Source organism: Pteropus vampyrus, unplaced genomic scaffold, assembly GCF_000151845.1.
Source record: "Pteropus vampyrus isolate Shadow unplaced genomic scaffold, Pvam_2.0 Scaffold1, whole genome shotgun sequence".
In the NCBI taxonomy this organism is placed as follows: domain Eukaryota; kingdom Metazoa; phylum Chordata; class Mammalia; order Chiroptera; family Pteropodidae; genus Pteropus; species Pteropus vampyrus.
In genome coordinates, this window is record NW_011888782.1 from 41061882 (window position 1) to 41076848 (window position 14967).

Here is a 14967-nt window from a genome sequence, read left to right on the forward strand (position 1 = left end):
GTATGTTGAACCATTCCTGTGCCTCTGAGAGGAAGTCCACTTGATCTGGTATACAGTAATATGTTGCTGTATTCAGCTCGCTAGTAACTTATTTAGGATTTTTGCATCTGTGTTCATGAGAGATATTGGTCTGTAGTTTTCTTTTTTTGTGTGTTATCTTTACCAGGTTTAGGTATCAGGGTAAAACTGGCCTCATGAAATGAATTCGGAAATATTGCCTCTTGTTTGTTTTTTGGAAGAGTTTGAGGAGAATAGGTATTAAATCTTCTTTGAATGTTTGGTAGAATTCACTGGTGAAGCCATCTGGTCCTGGACTTTTACTTTTTGGTAGGTTTTTAATGATTGTTTCAATTTCCGTACTGCCAATTGGTCTATTTAGATTTTCCAGTTCTTGATTCAGTCTAGGAAGGTTGTATTTTCCTAAGTACTGGTCCATTTCTTCTAGGTTATTAAATTTGATGTTATATACTTTTTCATAGTATTCTTGTATGATCCTTTGTATTTCTGTGGTGTCTGTCATAATTTCCCCTCTTTTGTCTCTGATTTTGTTTGTGTCCTATCTCTTTTTTCTTTATTGAGTCTAGCCAGGGGTTTGTGAATTTTATTTCCTTCTCAAAGAACCAGCTCTTTGTTGCATTTATTTTTTCTATTTTTGTTGTTGTTGTTGTTGTTTTCAATTTCATTTATTTCTGCTTTAATTTTGATTATTTCTTTCCTTCTGCTGTCTTTAGGATTCATTTGTTTTTCCTTTTCTAGTTTTTTAAATTGAAGTGTTAGGTTATTTATTTGGGCTTGTTCTTGTTTGTGGAGATAGGCCTGTAATGACATGTACTTTCCTCTTATGACCGCTTTTGCTGTGTCCCAAAAGTTTTGATATGTTGTACTGTCATTTTTATTCGTTTCTATGTATCTCTTAATCTCCCTTTTTATTTCTTCTCTGGCCCCGTTATTCTTCAGTAGTATATTGTTTAATCTCCATGTGTTTGTGGTGCTTCCTGATTTCTTTTGCAGTTGATCTCTAGTTTCAAAGCATTATGATCATAGAATATGGATGGTATGATATCAACCCTCTTATATTTTTTGAGGCTATCTCTGTGTCCCAGTATGTGGTTGATCCTTGAGAATGTTCCACGTGCACTAGAGAAGAATGTATAAGCAGCTTTGAGACGGAACGCTCTGTAAATGTCATTTATGTCCAGAAGGTCTAATGTGTCATTTAGAATATTATTTCCTTATTGATTTTCTGTTTGGATTATCTGTCCATATCTGACAGTGGAGTATTTAGGTCCCCTACTATGACAGCGTTTTGATCTGTTTTTCCCTTAAGTTCTGTTAGTAATTGCTTTACATATTTCAGGGCTCCCTGATTGGGAACATAGATATTAATAAATGTTATGTCTTCTTGGTGCATGATTCTCTTTATCATTATGTAGTGTCCCTCAGTATCATTCTTTACCTTTTGTATTTTGAAGTCTATTTCATCTGATATTAGTACCGCTACTCCTGCTTTTCTCTGAATGCTATCTGCTTGAAATATCATTTTCTTCTCTTTCACTTTGAGTCTCTATTTGTCTTTGGAGGTGAGATGTGTCTCCTGGAGGCAGCATATGGCCAGGTTTTGTTTTTTGATCCAATCTGTGACTCTGTGCCTTTTTATTAATGTGTTCAGTCCATTTACATTAAGGATGATTATTGAAATGTGAGGTCTTCTTATAGCCATTTTATCTTTTGTTTTCTGATAGCTCAGTTTGTACATTGCTACCTTGTCTTGTGTTTCTGTTTTCTTTATTTTGGTTGGCTTTTGTGTGTGTGGCTTTTGTGGGTTTTGCCTCTGGTTCTTCTTGTTTTATGTTATATACTTCAGTTCTGAATCTTTGGTGTGTGGTTACCATTACGAATATGTAAAGGATAGTTTATATATATATATATGTATGTATATATATGTATATATATATATACATACATATATATATATATACATACACACATATACACACACACACTCATACATATATATACATACATATATATACACACACATAGATACAGTTGTCTGTTTTCTTCTGCGCATGCCTTTTCTCCATTCTCCTTTGCTAATTTGGATCTTTGAATCCTCCCCTTTTCAGTCATTGTTATCTCAATTTGTCCCTATGTATGTATGCTGAATGTTTATTACTATATTGCTATAGCAATTCTCTTCTTATTGTTTAAGCTTATAATGCCCTGTTCTTAGTAAGAGTTACACTTCTCTGCTTCTGTTTGCCCGATAATCACCCTACTCCTAATTATGTATTTTTTTTGTCATTTTGTTTTAGGTAAGCTGAGCCCTTTCAATATTTCCTGCAGTGCAGGCCCCGTAATGGAGAATTCCCTTAGTTTTTATATGTCTGGAAAGTTCTTTATTTCTCGTTTGTATCTAAAGGAGAGCTTAGCTGGATATATTATTCTTGGCTAGTATTTCCTTTTACTTAATAGTTTGAATATTTGATTCCACTCCTTTCTGGCTTGTAAGGTTTGCGCTGAGAAGTCTGATGATAATCTAATGGGTCTTCTTTTCCCTGGCTGCCTTGAGAATTCTTTGTCATTCATTTTTGATAATTTTACTACAGTATGTCTTGAAGGACTTTTTGGGTTGAGATAATTGGGTGTTCTCTTAACTTCTTGAATTCCAAGCTCCAGCTCATTCCTTAGATTTGGGAAATTCTCATGAACTATTTTTCTGAAAATACTTTCTAGTCCCTGCTTCTTTTCCTCGCCTTCGAGAATGCCCATATATTCTTATGTTTCCTCTCCTGATGTTATCAGCTAGTTCTTGTATTTCTCTTTCATTATTTTTCATTCTTCAGTTTCTCTTTTCTTCCTTCTGATTTATTTCTAGATTTCTGTCTTCGATATCAGTGATCCTTTCCTACATTCATTTGACTCTATTTCCCAAGCTTGCTCTTTCATTTTCTACTCTTGCAGTGTGTGTGTGTGTGTGTGTGTGTGTGTGTGTGTGCGCGCGCGCGTGTTTTTATCTCCAGAAGATCTATTCTGTTCTTTTTGAGGGTTTCAGTCTCCTTGATCTGCTCATCTAGTTGTTTTTTCAGTTCCTGAAATTGTTGATATGACTTGTTTCAAAACTCACTGAGTTTTGCAGAAGTACCATCCTGAAGTCTCTGTCATTTAAGTTGCATATTTCTATGTCTGTAAGCTTATTTTCTGGAGATTTTTCTCTTTCTTTCTGAGATGCCTTGTCACCTTGGTTGTTCATGGTGTTTAATAGACTATTTCTCCCCCTGGGTATTAATGGAAGTGTACTCTGCTGTTTTTCCAGAAAGATTTATTATATAAAGGTCTCTCTTTAGCCTGTTGCAAAGAAGGTGTTTTTCTTTTGGTTTCCAGTAGGTGACATTTAAGCCTCTTGGATCCCTGGTTTATATAAAGCCTTAATAATGTCTTTTTTCCCTTTTATATATGTTTAATCATGCTTGCTACCTTCAGTCTCAGTCCCTGTCAGTTTTAGTGACAGTTTTGGTAGTGTTTGCTAAGATTCCCCTGGGCTCCACAGTGTTCGGTTTCAGAGGATATAGGGTGAGGGGCCCTCTGGGTTGAGGGTCGGGGCCTTTGGCTCAACCTCGGTTTTGCAACCACAGCTGGTAAAAATCAACTCTTGTTTTTCTGCCGTCCTGCTTCTCTGCTTTCTGCCTTGATGACTTGGGCCTGCTGCTGGCTTCATGGAGCTCACACCTCTCCCCAGCAGGGCTGTTCAGGGAACTCGCTGCACCTTCCCCCCTTCCCCTCCTCCTACAAGGAGCTTTGGTGACTGGGAGAGGCAGCTTCTTTGTTTCTCCCAGTCCATCGCTTGACACCTGGGGTTCTGACCTGTGGTAGCTCTTATGCGCAGATCCCACGCTCAGACGTGCTGGTGTGCTGTTTGGGTGTTTTTTGTTGAGTTTTAGATATTCAGCTTATTGTTGTTTCAAGGGGAGAGATTGGGGGATGTCTCTCACTCTGCCGTGTTTCTCCAAACCCCCTGGCTTTTACGTTGAAGTAGTTTCCTTCTATTCCTAGTTTGTTGAGTGTTTTTATCATGAAAAGTTACTGTAATTTGTTAGTTGTTTTTTTTTTTAAAATCATTTGGGGTGTTCATGTGTTTACCCTCTCCCCCTTTATTCTGTTAATATGGTTTATTACATTGAGTGATTTTTGTATGTTGAACCATCTTTGCATTCCAAGAGTAAGTAAATCCCACTTGGTTATTGTATATAATCTTTTTAATATGATTCTGAATTTAGTCTTTTCGTATTTTCTTGGGAATTTTTGTATTGATATTTGTAAGGGACATTGGTCTTTATTTTTCTTGTCTCTTGGTGTCTTTATTTGGCTTTGGTATCAGGATAGTGCTAACCTGATAGAGTAAGTTAGAAATTGTTCTCTTTGCTTCCACTTTTGGAAAAGTTTGAGAAGGATGGGTGTTAGTTCTTCATTAAATATTTGTTAGAATTCACCCATGAAACCATCAGTTCCAGGGCTTTTCTTTGTTGAGAGGTTTTGATTACTGATTCACTCTCTTTACTAAGTTTGGGTCTGTTTATATTTTCTGTTTCTTCATGATTCAATCCTGGTAGATTTTGTGTTTTTAGGAGTTTGTCCATTTCATCTAGATTGTCTAATTTGTTTATTATTATTATTATTATTATCATCATCATCATCATTATTATTTATGCCTATAGCACCTGGTCTTCCTAGGTGGTCTCCCATCCAAGTACTAACCAGGCCTGATCCTGCTTAGTTAGCTTCTGAGATCAGACATTGGGCTTGTTCAGGGTGGCATGGCTGTAGACCACGAATTGTGGCTTCACTGGGGCGCGAACCCAGGACCTTCTGTGTGTAAAGCAGATGTGCTAACCGCTACACTATAGAATCACATCCAGCCAATTTGTTGACTTACAGTTTATAATACTCAATTATAATTCTTTTTATTTCTGTAGAATCATTAGTCATGTCCTCACTTTTGCTTCTGATTTTAGTAATTTCTGTTGTCTCTTTTTTCCTTAATCCATACAGCTAAAGGTTTGTCAAATTTGTTGATCTTTTCAAAGAACTAAATTCAGGTTTCATTGATTTTCTCTTGCTTTTCTATTCTGAATATCATTTTGTCAGCTCTAAGCTTTATTATATCCATCCTGTTAACTGGGTTTAGTTTATTCTTTTTCTAGTTTCTTAAATTGTAAAGTTAAGTGCTTGATTTGAGATCTTTCTTGATTTTGAAATAAGTATTTTTTAGCTACAAATTACCGTTTTAGCATTGCTTTTGTTGTGTCTCATAAATTTTTGTATTTTGTGGTTTGTTTTTATTCATCTCTTAAATATTTTTTCTTTTCTTTTTTTAAAAAATGTTTTCTTATTTCCTTTGTGATTTCTTCTCTGACCCATTGGTCGTTTAAGAATGTGTTGTTTAATTTCCACAAATTCTTTTTGTGGGATATAGGAGTTTTGGTTGACAGTTTTTTTTCTTTTAGAACTTTGTATCAGCTCATATCTTTCTGGCCTCTAAACTTTATGATGAGAAATCTCATTTTCTTATAGAAGATCTCCTGTATGTGAGAAATCACTTTTCTCTTGCTGCTTTCAATATTCTAATTTTGTCTTTGTCTTTTGAAAATTCAATACTAATGTGTCTCAGAGTGGTCTCTTTTAGTTCATCTTTCTTGGAGTTCTTTAAGCTTCTTGTATTTCATCATTTGGGAAGTTGTCAGCCATTATTCCTGCAAATGTTTTCTTGCCTCTTTCTCTGTTTCTTTTCCTTCTGGCACTCCCATAGTATGTGTGTTGATCAATTTGGTGATGTTTCACAGGTCCCTTATAGTTGGTTAAATTTTTTTTTTAAATTTCTGTTCCTCAGATTTGATAATTTCCACTGTGCTGTCTTCAAGTTTGTTGATTCTTTTTTTCTCTTTGGTAAATTTTTGGTTTTTACTAGCTCTGGGTTATTATACACTTCTTTGTGATTTGTCCCTATGTAAATAAAACACTCACTGAATTAATCTGAGTATACTATTTATTTATTTATTTTTTTGGTGTCCCTGACTAATACAGTGCCAGGCACAGGTAATGCTCTCAGCATTCCCGTGGTGTAAATGTTACTTATCAAGGGTAAGCGATATAACCTCTAAGCTTTAGTTGCTTTTCTATAAAATTGGAATGACAGTCATTAACGCATCCTTCCACAAGTTCACTTGTTTATTCTGCTATCTGCTCAAATCTACCTTTGAATCCCCCTGAACTTTTACTTCAATTATTGTACTTTTAGCTCTAGAATTTTTTTTTAGGTGTTGTATTTCTTTGTTGATATTTCCATTTTGTTCATACATCATTTTCTTGATTTTCTCCAGATTTTCCTTTAGTTTTTTTGAGCATCTGTAAAACAACTGTTTTAAAAATTCTCTAGTAGAGCCTCCATTACGTCTTTTTCAGGGATAGTTTCTGTTGATTAATTTTTTTCCTTTAAATGGGCTATACTTTACTGTTTCTTTGTGTGCCTTGTGTTTTTTTTGTTGTTGTGGAAAATTTGACGTTTGAATCCAATAATCTGGTAAATTTGGAAATCCAGTTCTCCTCATTCCCCATGGTTTGCTGTTTTTTAAAAAATACATTTGTTTATTTTTCTTTCTTTTTGTTGTAATGGGCTCTCTCTTTCTCAAAGTTCAATGTGAGCTGTAAACTTAAGGCCTTCTCAGGTCTTTTTTGAGCCTGTGCCTTTTTCTGTGTATTTGTGGTAATTTTCCAATTTCTCCCTTTTATTCATTTACTTTTGAATGTTATAGTCTTTAATGTCTGGCTCCCAAAAGGGGAAAAAGAAAAATGAAGAGAAGAAAAAGGGTCACTAGCCCTTTAAGTCCTGAGAAGTTAGTTCTCGGGTGAGTCTTGCAACGGTGGGGGTAGGTTCAACCACAGTGGCTACTCTTGTTTCATAAAGCGGGAAAAAAGTGCTATTAAATGAAGGTAATTACAAACTGTTTTTACTGACAACACTTCTGATACCAAAATTATGGTATATTTTCTAGCACCATTTCTCCAACTCTCTGGGTCCCGACTGGGTATCTTGAAGTTCAGTTTAATTCTTACACTATCTACCATTCTGAAACTGCCTACCTGGAGTTAGCATCAGATCCCACAAATTAAGGACTCAGTCCAAGACTGCACTCACTTCAGATGTCAGTCGCAAGTTCCAGGTTGTCACTAGTACTTCTGGACTGACTGGCTATAAATTAGGGGTTCCCATGAACCCCTCTTTGGGTTTGATAATTTGTTAGAATGGCTCACAAAACTAAGGAAAACACTTTACTTACATTTATAGGTTTATTATAAAGGATACAACTCAGGAACAGCCAAATGTGAGAGATTCATAGGGCAAGATACAGGCTGGAGGTATGCGTCACCCTCCCAGAATCTTGATGTGTTCACGAGAGACAAAGACTAAATATATGTATTTCTCATTATATCACAGTACTAAACTATAAAACTTTTTTTCTTCTGTGGTCTCTCAACTTGTCATGTGTATTTTATTTACATTTATATGTTGTAAGTAAAGGAAAATAAAAATTTTAAATTATTAGTGTGAATTTAACTGTTCACTTTTATATTGTGCACTGCCACTTTTAGATGTAGATATAAGAACATCGAACCTATATGTGCACCTGCTGAAATTATATAGTTTATGTTTCATAGCTTGTACATGTATAAATCTATTTTGTTCTTAGTAGAAATGCTGCATAAAACTAACTCACCTGCTTTTATTTTACTTCTTGATACATCTGCATTCTACCAGCATTTTCTCTCTTTGGCATTCTGATGTGTAAAGAATGACTGAAAGTAAAAGGAACTAAGACTTGTCCTGTCATTCCCTTTTCTGCAGTGTCATTATCAGCATAAATGGTTGGCTAATACAGGAAAGTAACATGAGTTAGAAAGGATACAATAGAGTACTTTGGTTATTTGTGTTTCTTAGGATGCCATTACATTGTGTGTAAGTAAGTATGTGTTTTTGTGTTGGGACCATTGAATGGTTTAAATGAAAAATATAGCCTTTTAGGACTTTCAGTACCTCCGCTTGCCTTGTTTTCACTTTGACTCTAATGGAACTGTACACTTGGTGAGTCTGCTAGAATTTTCTGCTCATTGACATCTCAAGTATTGTATGTGAATGGAGTGGCCAGGAATGGACACACATATTAATAATATCTTCTCTGCTCATCTACATGCTCTAATGTCCTATGAATTTCACTTAGAAAATACAAGTTCAAAGATAAAATTATTAAGAATTTCAAGATAGCAATACAGAGGATTAGAGCAAGTGTGGGACCTTGAGCTCAGTGCCCTATATGCTGTGCAGATTTCATGTTCACGAAGCTGGCACTGGATGCTAGTGAAATTAGATGGAAGTGAGTACTTAGAGCAGCTTCAGAGGAAAATGATTATCATTAATAGGTGGTAAAGAAACTTGAAGTACAGTGTAGCCGAAATTTAATACGTGTTATGGACTGAATGTTTGTGTCCCCTTGCCCCCCAGATTCATATTTTAAATCCTAATCCCCAGTGTGATGGTATTAGGAGATGAGGCCTTTGGGAGGTGATTAGGTCATGAAGGTGGAGCCCTCACGAATGAGATTAGTACCCTTATAAAAGAGGCCCCAGAGAGCTCTTTTATCTCTTCTGTTGTCATATGAGGACACAGCGAGGAGATGGCTGTCTGTGGACCAGAAAGTAGGCTCTCACCACACGCTGAATCTGCGGGTGCCTTGATCCTGGACTCCCTAGCCTTCAGTACTCTGAGAAATACATGTTTGTTTTTAAGCCACCAGTGTATGATATTTTTGTTAGAGCAGCTTGAGTGGACTAAGACATTATGAAAGGGAACTAGGGAGAGGTATGCAGCTTATTCTGTTAACTTATATGGATTATGGAATAAAAGTAATCAGTCAACTAGTGGTTTATGTGGTACCTAAGTCCAAAGCAGCTTAGTCCTATTTGTTAAGTATTGGTGTTTTAATTTAAAAAAATCAGTGTTATTATATTTCTTATTGAAAAGATACTTGCTAAGGCATTTGGTCTGTTGCAAGGTAACAAATTGATTTACTGGGAAGATGTTGTCCAAGGCAGATTGAAGTAATGATTACTTTTTAAAGCCCCTGAAATTATTCTAATGGATTTTTCAATTAAAATTTTAGCAAAGTTTTCAATTCAAATTTTAGCAATCTTGCATAAATTGATAAAAATGTTATTCATTTAATTTTTTGTAATTTGGCTTTGACGAGGAAAACTAATAAGATAGACTCATTTTCATAAGGCAACATAAGCATTTTTGCATGTTCTTAATGGCTTTTAATTAATTTTATTGATGTATAGTTTACATATAATAAAGTACATGCATTTTATGTGTATGATTTGATGAGTTTTAACAAATTTGCACACCCATAGTACAACTGCCACTGCAGTCTCTGTAATGTTTAATACATTGAAGATGTGCCTTTTCCCACTTATCTTCCAACCCACCCACCTCCAACCCCAGGTAGTCACTGATCTGCTTGCATTTATTGTAGATTAGGCTTGTCTTCCTAGAGTTGCAAATATGCGAAAACTCAGTATGTATATTCTTTTGTATATGGATTTCACTGAGCATAATGTGTTGGAGATTTGTCCATATTGTTGGATGTATCAGTAGTTCATTTCTTTTTATTGCTGAGCACTATTCCATTATATGAAAATAGTATATTTTATCTGTTGCAGAGAAAAGCTTTTTGTCTACCTTCTTAGATTCTGTGGCTAGGCCTGCAAATTAAACTGACAGAAGACAAATTAACAGGAAAAAAAGCATACACATTTTATTTACTATTTTTTATGTGCATACAGGAACCCTTGTAGGAATAATGGAGACTTGAAGACGTGGATAGAAGTGAGAACTTATATACTTTTTTAACAAAGAATGATAAATTTGTGGAGAAGCGATAAAAGAGTAGGGTTTATGCTTCTAGGTGCAGTAAATTCTTAGAATGTGACTAGAAATACATAGAGTGAAACTAATTGAAGATAAGAGTTGTTTTAGTAGATTTGTTTATACAGATGCATTTTGGTGTTGATTCCCAGTCTCCAGTGATAAGACTACCTTCCTGGTAGGAAAGGCACCTTTTTCATAGGAAATTTGATGACCTGCTTTTAAGTAGAAATGGGAGGTCAAAGAGCTCTTCCTGCATCTGCTGTTTCTCACGTGCCTTCAGCCTGTAATAATCAGCTTGTCAAAGCCACATATTTCGAGGTGACATGATCTTACCTCCTTCAGCTCTTGATGGACATTTGGGTTGTTTCTAGTTTTGAGCTACTATGAATAAAGTTGCCATGAATATTCATGTACAAGTATCTGTGTGGACATGTTATCATTTCTTTTGGGTAAATACCTAGGAAATGGATTGCTGGGTCATTGAAAATGATTTCTAATTTTGTAAGAAACTGCCAACTATTTTCCAGAAATGATTGTGCCATTTTACATTTCCACCAGCAGTGTAAGAGACTTACTTCCTTCGCAACCCTGCCAACACTTACATGGTCATAGTCAGTCTCTTTTATCATAATCATTTGTAATTGATGTGTAGTGGTATCTTATTGTGTTTTTAATTGAATTTCCTTGATGAATGATGATGTTGAGCATCTTTTCATGTGCTTATTGGCCTTTTATATCTTTTCTAAAACTTTTTTTTATTTTTATTTTTTTTTAAATGCCTACAGCACCTAGTATTCCTAGGTGGTCTCCCATCCAAGTATTAACTAGGCCTAACCCTGCTTAGCTTCAGAGATCAGACGAGATTGGGCATGTTCAGGGTAGCATGGCCGTAGACACTAGAACTTTTGATTTTTTTAAAAGAAACTTTTTTTTTTAAAGACCATAAAGTTAAGATGAATGATATTGAGCACCTTTTCATGTGCATGTTGGCTATGTAGAGTGGGAAAAAAACCTTTTCCCTTTACCTTCCTAAATTCTCTGACAGGGTTGTGCAATATCGATTGGAAAAATTCAGAATTAACAAGAAGAAAACAGTTTATTAACACATGCTGTGTACATATATGGGATGAGTAACTCAAAGGAATGGTTAGAACTTGGGCTTATATAGTGCCTTAACAAAGAACAATGAATTTCTGGAATATTGACATGACAAAGGAAAAAGATTTGAGGCTTCCAAGGATGGCAAACTGTGGGATGATGAATATATGGGGGAAACTAATGGATGATAAGATTTGTTTAGTAAGGCTTGTTATGTAGATTTCATTTCTGGGCTGATAAGTCTCTAGTGATGAATAGTCACGTCTTCTTCTAGGAAAGTAGGGGATGGACAGAGAGCCTTTTTTTGGCATCTGCTGTTTCTCAGTTATCTTCAGCTCAAAATAATACTTATACCAAAACGATGTATTTTGCAGTGGCATATTCTGATTTTCTACACCTATTTTTTGAAGGACAAGAAATACTCTAAATTAAATTATGAAAAAAAAAAAAAACCAGAACACTACCTTTATTCCAGTTGTCAGTTTCCAAAACCAAAAAAACAGGACTCAAAATTTAAGGATTTTTTTTTTTTTTGATTTCTGAAGTTATTTAGCCAAGTTATATAATTAAATTGTATTTATGTATTCATTGAATAAACTACTTTTGTTGAAATTTTTAAATTTAACAAAATTTGAACTTTTCTAGAATCCTAATATATATGTTTCATTCATAGACAAAAAAATTTTTTTGATTTTTTTTTTTCTGTTGTGGTTATACTGAGTTGTCCTATAATTGCAAATTTGAAAATATATAAAACAGTGCTACAGAGGTGATCTAGTATATTATTTTGTAGGAGTACATGGATCAGTGACTATTTCCTCTTATAAATGAAATTAAATGAAAAATAGTATAATGGTTTATAGCTTAGAAAGGGACATTTTGTAAGTAGATAATTGGCTGGTTCCGAATCGCCTAGGTAAGTATGTTAGCAGAGATGGTATATAGAATGTTAGATTAGGTGGAGCTCTCCATTTAGCTGTCCTCTACTCTTTATTTTTACTGTGAAATATAATGTACCTACCAAAAAGATGAGTAAAAGGTAAGCAGTTTAATTAATAAATTATTCATTAGAATTTATTTTTTATAAGGCAGATATACTCATGTAACCACCATCCATGTGAAAAATAGGAAACTGCCCCAGAAGTTCTCATGTGCCTTTGCAGTTGCAAACCCTTTTCTCCCTGTTAAAACCAACCTGTCTCCTAACTTTCAGGGTACTGCTTTCTTACTTTTTTTGAATAATATTGCCACCTAAGTATGTCTCTCTAAATGCTAAGTTTAGATTTTATTTTTGTCTGATTTGAACGTTGTTCTTTACTCTTAAATTTCTGTTCAATATCCATAGAAATCTTATGTTATTTAAATGTAAAAAATATCTATAGAAATCTTATGTCATTTAAATGTAGAAATTAAAAAAAATTTTACCTTAATAATTTAGGAGAAAAAGATTGCTGACTTCTGCTTTAGGATATTATTAGTCAGACAAATTACAATAAAGCCAAATATATAAGCATGAAATAAGTATTTTCCCAGATAATCCATATTGTCTTTTTAACTTAGAGTCACCCTATTAGAATAATTAATTAAATTACTGATTGTTATTTTCCAACATGAATTCTTATTTGGTTTGGGTGTATAGAAAAATGGCTTTTTCCAGTATTGGACATTTTTTATTAAAATTACCATTGGAATAATAATTTTCCAAATAATTCAATAAATTACTAATTATCAATACTTTTCTCATTAGACTAAAAGTCTATCATATATCCTTAAGATTTTATGAGTATTTTCATTTGATCTTTTAGAATTTTAAGTTGTATAGTTGTAAAACCTTATAAAAGAAAAGTTTAACATCCTGAATGTAAAAAATATGTATTCATTTCACATGTCAATTGATAGATTTTGGCTAGGTAAACCTGAACTGTTTACCATTCTTTAAAAAAATTAATTAGTTGACATTTGTCTTTATATAAATAGTGCTTGCTGAGTAGAGAAAACAGAAATAAAGATAAGTAGAAAGGAGAAAAAAAATATAGTCCGCCGCTCTTAAAATTTAAAGTAGAAGATTTTAAGAGACTAATAAGTAACATTCTGTTGAGTGGCTTTATCATGATTTACTTAACTATTCTGCTGCTGCTGGGCATTTAAGGTTGCTTTTAGTTTGTTGCTTTTATAAATAACTTTCAGGGTACTGCTTTCTTACTATAATGGATGTCTTCATGCATAACTCTTCCCCCTGTATTTCAAACTTTTTTCGGTACAGAATTTCAGACATGGAATAATTTTGACAAGAATAGGATGCTCATATGTCCTTCATCAAGATTCACCAGTTGTTAACATTTTTCCATATTTGCCTTCTCTCAGTGTCTTTTCATATATGTAAGTATGTGTCACATATACACATACAGATATAATACACATTTTTGGGGGAACCATTTGAAAATAATTTGCAGATATTATGGCACTTCACCTTTAAACATTTCAGCCTGCATTTCCTAAAAGCCAGGATATTTTCTTACATAATAACCACAGTACATTTTGAAGAAAATAACAGCGATTTCATATTATCATCTTACATATAAAGTCTAGAATCAGAAATCCTTGAATGTCCCCAAAATATCTTTTATTTTTTTAAAACCTAGGATCAAATTTAGATTCATGCATTATATTTTTTAGTTATTATGTCTCATTAGTCTCAATCTTAGAATAGCTCATCTCTCTCTCTCTTTTTTTTTTAAACATGACATTGACTTTTTCAAAGAGCCCAGACCAGTTGTCTTGTAGAACGTCCTATATTCTAGATTTTTATTACTTAACCTGGTTTTGTCTTCATGATTATGCTCATGTTACATTTTTGCAAGAGTACTTAGTAGCTAATGTCATTTCCTCATTGCATCATATCAGGGGGATAAATGATACATAATGTCTGCTTGTCCCACTTTTGGTGGTCTTACGTTTGATCACTGGTTAAGGTGGTAGCTGCCAGATCTTTGCATTGTAAAGGTACCTTTCTCCTTTGTAATTAGTAATCACTTGTGAACCTAATTATCTGTCTGTTTTGTGCTGACACCAAGGTGGCTGTGCACTGATAGATATTTGTGACATTATATATTCATGATTATTAATCTCACTAGATTCCTAAACTGCAAGATAATCCTACTGTGTTTCTCTAGTCAGCTTGTGTTCTCCCTTGCCACAATAATGATTTAAAACCTTTCTCAAAGATGTGTTCCTTTGCCTTTCGTATCACTTTGGAAAGATGATCTTGATTCTTTCTACTTCCTGGAAGAAAGAAAGAGATCCCCTTCTTTCATCATAAACCAGTATGGTGGAACAGTTAAGAATGCTGGCAATAGAGCCTAGAGGGTGTTGGTTTGTATCCCACTTTCACTAACTCATTTTACCGTTGGCTTACTTATTAATCATTCTATTTTGGTGTTCTCAATTGCAGAAGAGCTACTACCATTGTACCTCATAGAGTAGTGAGAATTACATGAAGTAAATCATTGTAAAATGCTTAACTAGCATGGTGCCTGGTATATAATGCATGTTCAATAAATATTAGCTCTTATTATTACCATTTCTTAAGAAACTTACTATGTTAATTATTCTATTTCCTGTATCTCCAACCTCTCCCATTCTGTTGACTTCTTTTCATAAACACTTAAGCTTATTTTAAGATATTTTCTGTCTTAAGCTAACTAACTAACTAATCAACCAATAACTAAGATACCTTTCCTGCACCTCATATCTCTCTTCAGCTTTTGTCCCGTATCCTCTATTCACAGTCATATGTCAACTGCCTATATTTTTTGTATCCCTTTCCTTCTTTCCTATATACACATCCCATTATGTTCTGGTTTCTGCTCTCATCGTTCCACTAAATTACC

At 34.2% G+C, this 14967-nt stretch overlaps 1 protein-coding gene and 1 pseudogene across 9 annotated transcripts in view; one reads left to right on the plus strand and one right to left on the minus strand.

Moving 5' to 3' along the window:
- The window catches only part of SENP7 (SUMO1/sentrin specific peptidase 7), a 135824-nt gene that overhangs the window by 54047 nt on the left and 66810 nt on the right, over positions 1 to 14967 (plus strand). The window lies entirely within an intron of this gene.
- Positions 10756 to 10874, minus strand: LOC111736266 (annotated as a pseudogene).